We start from the raw sequence: 6,637 nt of genomic DNA, 5'->3' as shown, positions 1-6,637 counted from the left end.
TACAGTACACATTTGCTACTGTCAATTTTAGAACATAGTAAGTCTGAAGATTTACTTGTTTATTTACAGGATTTCCATACTGCTCCAAACACACAATTCCAAACAGTGTATAAATTCCCCACGACACGTCTGTCTTCCCACCATTTAAATAAACAAAGCATATAATATATGTGTGTGTGTGTGTGTGTCATATAGTATATGTATTTTTGTATTTGGTATGTATCTTTTTTCTCCACAGTCTAAAGATGTCTCCTAAAAGGATAAGAATTACAAACATCTGCTAGGCTACAGCAAATGCTCTGTACTGTCCAGCCATAACATTGGGTTGCTTTGCTTCGGAAACAGTTGCATAGAAAGCTTCTCTTCGACTCATAGCTCTAATCCTCAGACTGTGACAGATTTCAAGCTGCTTATGAAAACAGGGGGGGGAAAGGCAGGGAAAGAAAATCCACACTGATTCTTTGTTCTCTGGAACAGCAGAATGAGGGAAGGGGAAAAAAACCCTTCTGAATAAGAAACTAGGTAAGTGGGATGCCCAAATACTATACCCCTTGTAGCAGCAGCTGCCAAATGCTGTGTGTGTGCATTTAAAAGGAAGGCTCACAAATTGCTTGGGTTAATTTCAGTAGATGCAAAAATGGGATATGAGTTTGCATCATTCTGGGTCATTCACTAAAGTAATTCTTTTGGGTAAGCCTGCTTCCTCCCCCCCTTCCCCTCAGTAAATCATTCTCCCCAGAGAACCTTCCAGATGTAGGTTCCTTTTCCTCCTTTTCTCAGATCCAGTATAACCTTTTAAGCAAGTCTGCTCTTCTCTAGCCTGTCAAGGTCCTACAAAGCAATCTGCCCCCTTCTCCTAGCTCTAATAAAATCACAAGGTACACTTCAAATTATGAACACATGACGTTGCTATTTGCAGCCAGAACGATAATTCAGAATACATTTCTGTTGCTTGCATTAGACCATAATTTTTATAGATCTACTAGATAGAATTACAGAGATACTTTAACACATCAGCATAATGTTACCCCAAAGTAGCTGTTGAACCCGGTGGAAATGAATCTTCAGTACTGAGAAGCTTGTCCAAGAAATGCAGCTTCTTTCTCTCCCAGCAACCAGAAAAGATCTTTAATTAGAAGAGATGTATATGCCTCTCTTTTCTTACAAGCTTAGATGCCTTACAAAAACCTAGTGAAAGTTTTATTTTCTCCTGTCCTTGGCTTAGCTGGATTCCTTGTGTACCGTCTTCTTATTGAAAAGCCAGGTAGGTAACTTTTTGTCTCTGTGGCTCTACCATTTCCACACTATTCCCACTGGAGATCCCTTTTTCTCATGGCCTCTATTCCCTTCTCCAGTTATCTCATTATTGGCTGCTCATTGTTCTCTTGGCTTCAATTATCCCTATGAAGGGAGATTTCCCTTTATAAGGAGATATTTCCTCGACTCTAAGCAGAAAGCAGATAATGGCGCAGTGAGAACAGCTTTTTGCGTTCTTCCTTAACCTCCTGCTTACCAAAGAAAAGCTAAAATAAGATCTTAAGCATAGTTCTGGTTTTGCTTAACAGCCGCTTCATCTACAACTGATCCCAAATGTCACTAAATGAGGACTACCGGTATTTCCATGACATTCATGGCTAGCTTCACCATATATTTGAACAGACAAAGGAGTACACAGGCAATTGGAACGGAAATAATAGGAGTGGAGAAAGAAGGATTCAACTCTTCAATTTTTAACAAAAATTACAGTGAAAAACTGGAAAAAATGTACTTAGGCCTACATTTGTATGAAATTACTTTTCCCATCATCTGGAAGACTGGCCTTTCAATGTAACTTTAGTCCACAAAATCTTCAGAGTGTAACTGATTCAGGTCTTGTAAATTTCAAGGGGAGCTGGAGAGGCCCGAACAACTAATTAAGAACACAAAGCTGAACTTGTTAATTTGTTGTTAGCACTTTTTAGGAAAGCACTGAATGCAGAGAAAAGCTACTCAAGAAGAGATACTCCGAAAACCGAACAACATTTGATTTTAAGGATATACCTAATGGACAGAGGACATGAGGAGGGCAAAAAGGAGGACATGTTCTCCTGTTGCTACTTTTGGTAATCTGATTCATGGCAAATCTCCACCAGTTTGCAGCAGCTTCACCAATTTCCCCAAGTTACTGCAACCACTGACTTACATATAGAATATGTAATATAGAAGATGTCAATATGGTACCTATCTGTCTAGCCAGATGGCTTTCTCAAAAAATAATGAGAGCTATAATTCCTATATTTCGCAGAAGTCTGTTGTAATGTTTCTCCTGTTTAGGCCCTCCTTACTTTATGTGGTGCTAAATGTATGAAAACAAATACCTAAGCTTCTGATTGTATGCAATACTTTTAAATAGAAAACTATTTTCTGTGCCTGAATTAGAAAGGGAAGATATGACAGCAAGTTTTTTTTTTCCACCCTGTGTAATAATTTATCTTCATATGATCCTTTTATCCCACCTCCGTCTGATGGCCAGAACGATTTGTGGAAACAAAGAGATAAATGAAAGAAAAAAAGAACGCAAAAATTTGCAAACTGGAATGTTATGGTAGGTTAATACTACCTTAATTACTCATTTGCTTTTTCAGACAGATGGGCCATTTTCATCATTCAGCCTGCATGCCAATCTCCTATGTATCTTATAAAACGTTAGTATAAAAGGCAATGGAAGCTGCATTGTACTATCTCTCACCATTTCTTCCTTGAAGCTGATTTTAATTCTTGATCATTCTTTCTGGGGGAAACAGTGGCTTTTTTATAAGTTTAAATGTAATGGAACAGTTGTAATGCTTGATAAGTGAGAAGGAAGACAGAGTGGGAAAGATGATGCAGTAGGGAAAACACTTTGGATAGGCCTAATTTTTGTTTTGACATATTCCCTTTCTTTTGTTTTGTCCAGCTCACATGTGATCCCACGGGTTTTACAAGTCATACAAAGAACTGCATGTAATGTTCTACCTCATAGAGGGTAGCATGGAGTCATCTAGCACTTGAATGGAGGACCCACTAAATAATCCTAACAATTTGTAAGTTACAGTGACTTAAAATAAAATTCTGAAATATTTTTCACTGTTTTCAAGAAAATTGTTAATGAAGTATCCAGAAGTGGAACTCAACTTTCCTTTATTTTATACTTGTTCTAGGGCTGTGATGGCAAACCTATGATACGCGTGCCACAGGTGGCATGCGGAGCCATTTGTCAGGGCATGCAAGATGTTGCCCTGTCAGCTGGCCAGCGTGCATGCGTGTGCTGGCCAGCTGACTTCAACCTTTTCTTGAGGCCATTTTTCGTGCAAAAAACCAGCCCTAGGGGCAAACCGGAACTTCAGGAATATACTTCTGGTTTGCTCGTAGGGCCAGTTTTAGCTCTCTGGAGCCTTCAGAGACCTCCAGGAGGCTTCTATGAAGGAGGGCAAAAAACGACCCTACGAGCAAACCGAAGAGAAGAAGTCCGTTCCTAAACTTCCTGTTTGCCCATAGGGGTGGTTTTTCACGCTCTGGAGGCTTCAGGGAAGCTCCTAAAGCTTCCGGAGGGCCTCCAGGGGGGCAGGGGAGGCTTTTTTCGCCCTCTCCAGGCTCATATAAAGCCTCTGGTGCCTGGGGAAGGCAAAAAAACATGTCAAAAATGGGGGGGGGAGCTGGTCGTGCATGCATGAGCACTGGGTTTGTGCGCATAGCATGGGTGTGGCACGCCCGTGCACTACTCCCCTGAACTCCCCCCGCTTTTGGCACATGAGCCACAAAAGGTTCTCCATCACTGTTCTAGGGTAAGGATACACATAACCTGTTGTTTTTAGACCACATATAATGCAAAGAATCATGGGTGCATCTTCAGAGCCACTCCAAGAGTTACTATGAAATTGTAATTTCATAGTATGTGAAATGTGAATGAAGGAGAGAAGAATTAAAGATACAGGATGCATCATATTACCTGCATTACTTAATTGGGTTTAACTAATTAAATTTAAATTATATCAAATTTAAGTGTTCTAGCCTGAACACCTTTTTTTACTCGATTCTCCTTGCCTTTGAAGGTTGCCCCCTAGCATAGCCAATAAGGTTAAGATCTGGCTCTTGATTCCTGAAAATTTACACACCACAGATCTATGGTAGAAAACAGATATGTTTTCCAGCATTTTCAACTATCCCAGATAGTTTTAATTGGAGATTCTTAATTGAGCTTTTAGAAATAAAGCCTTTTTGCCTATAAAGTTTGGGCTTTAAAATTGAGCAATGGTCCCTTCATACCCACAGAGTTTAGAAATTCACAAAAACAAGTTGCTAGAACTAAAAGATCTAGCAACTTTAATGAAACTGATCTGAATGCAAACTATTTAGAACTAAATGTGCTTTTGTGTTAGGGATGAATATTGAACAAAGTAGCTCTTTTCATTCGATAGTTAAGTGGAACTTTTCTTCCTACTCCCAGTGACACAACTGAAATATCACACATTTTGGATTATAAGCTTTTTTAAACACAGAGAAAAAAGTATTAATATTCTAAATGAAAAATTGTAATTCTGTGCATTCACACACACACCAATAACCTGTAGCAACAATATCGGTGATTCTTATTAGACGTGACAAAAGAATGGATTTATTGTTAAGTATCTGAAATCTTTTCTAGTACTGAGATTTGGAAGAGATGAAGAATTTTTGCTCTCTGTAGTAAAGGATAAAATTTTTCTCAACTATTTCTGAATAAAGAACACCTTTATAAAGGTATAAAACTTCTTTATAAGGATTGGATATGTAGAATGATATCTTTTTTATAATAAAAAGGACAACTAGAAAAACACATTAAACAATCAACTTCTTTGGAAGAATAAAATTCACAAGGAAAGAAGAAAACTGACCACCTTTAAAACGTTTTCCAACACAATGGGTATCAATGAACTTTGTCAAAAAATGTCACACAACCCACTGCAGCACAACCAGTACAATTCATGAAAAGGATAAAGCTCCCTTTAAAAAAAATATTTCAAACATCCAACAGACTGCCACAATTTGCCAGTATCACTGTAGAAAACAAGGCAACAAATGTCCCCCAAAACATCTTAAGCAAAACCAAAGGCCCAGTAACCCAAGAACTTAAAACAACAGTCGTGTACAACATTTTATTTATTTAGTTTGTCACTTATGTACAAGATAACAGGAATAAGAATAAATATGAATGAGAACACAGGAAATGGGTACAAATAAATGGGGACATTAGGACAGGGATGTTAGGCACACTGGTGCACTTATGCATGCCCCTTACAGACCTCTTAGGAATGGGCTGAGGTCAATAGTAGACAGTTTAAGGTTAAAGTTATGGGAGTTTGAGGATGTAACAACAGAGTCAGGTAGTGCATTCCAGGCATTGACCACTCTGTTGCTGAAGTTGTATTTTCTGCAATCGAATTTGTTTCGAGTTCGAGTTTACCTTGATTTTGTATCTATTGTGTGCTCATGTATTATTGCATTTGAAGCTGAAGGAGTCGTTTACAGGTAGGACGTTGTAGCAGATAATTTTGTGAACTACGCTTAGGTCAGACCGTAGGTGGCATAGTTCTAGGTTGTCCAAGCCCAAAATTTCGAGCCTGGTAGCCCAAGGTATTCTGTTGCAAGTACAGGAGTGGAGTACTTTTCTTGTGAAATATCTCTGGACACGCTCAATTGTGTTAATGTCCGATTTACACTGTGGATTCCAGGTAGACGAGCTGAATTGGAGGACTGGTCTAGCAAAGGTTTTGTATGCCCTAGTTTGCAGTACAATATTACCCAAGAAGAAGCTTTACAAGATTACGTTAACAACTCTTAATGCCTTTTTAGTAATGCGGTTACAGTTAACTCTGGCACTTAGCTCATTTGATATGAGTATTACAAGATCCTTGACAGAGACAAAGACTGTAACAGCCACTCTCTAGGACAGAATAAGAAGAACACCATTCACAAAAAGCAACTAAAATCAGAAGACATTACAAAAACTTAATATCGCCACACATGACAGAATCAATCAGAGTTTCAGTTGGGAAACAATCAGCATCTTAGACCAAGCCAAATGCAAAAATGCTTTAAAATTCCTGGAAGGTTGGCATTCAAACAAATGAACCACTAATAGAAATAGAGATAAACCCCATTTACACATCACCCAAAAGAGATAATAAACTTCTAGAAAGGAAACAAAAGAATTGCAACACATCCCCTCCAGCATTCCATAGTGAAATAAGCAGGGTTCAGCCTCAGACAAATGAGCAGAAAACAATATTTAATCAAGGAATTACCACAGAGGAGACACTACCTCAACCAAAATTGGCAGGTTAAGCTACTGCATATAATTTGGCAGTAAAAGAGATGATTTTACCTATCTGGGTAATGAAATATCTGCAAGCATGTAACCAAACAGAGAGGACCAAGAACTCTACATAAAAAGTGAGCCAGATCAGTAATTAAAATGTACTTCAACATAGCCAGCAGGATGCAATGGCCTTCACTAGATTTTAGAGCAGCAGGCTATCTTATGATGATTATGATGGGCCTAGCGATGGCTCTAATTACTATTTACTGTCCCAAAGCATCAACTGCATCAGGTCACTACCTCATACTACCGAAGGGTAGG

General features: G+C 38.6%; 1 long non-coding RNA gene across 1 annotated transcript; it reads left to right on the top strand.

Moving 5' to 3' along the window:
• Positions 1 to 441: 441 nt before the first annotated feature.
• On the top strand, positions 442 to 3,067 carry LOC309392386. Its single transcript, XR_014175435.1, has 3 exons — positions 442 to 522; positions 2,513 to 2,584; positions 2,936 to 3,067. It is a non-coding gene; the product is annotated as an uncharacterized lncRNA (long non-coding RNA).
• Positions 3,068 to 6,637: the final 3,570 nt, after the last annotated feature.

Source organism: Natrix helvetica (genome assembly GCF_964273705.1).
Source record: "Natrix helvetica genome assembly, chromosome: 5".
Taxonomy (NCBI): domain Eukaryota; kingdom Metazoa; phylum Chordata; class Lepidosauria; order Squamata; family Natricidae; genus Natrix; species Natrix helvetica.
This window is presented reverse-complemented; position numbering and strand designations above follow the sequence as displayed.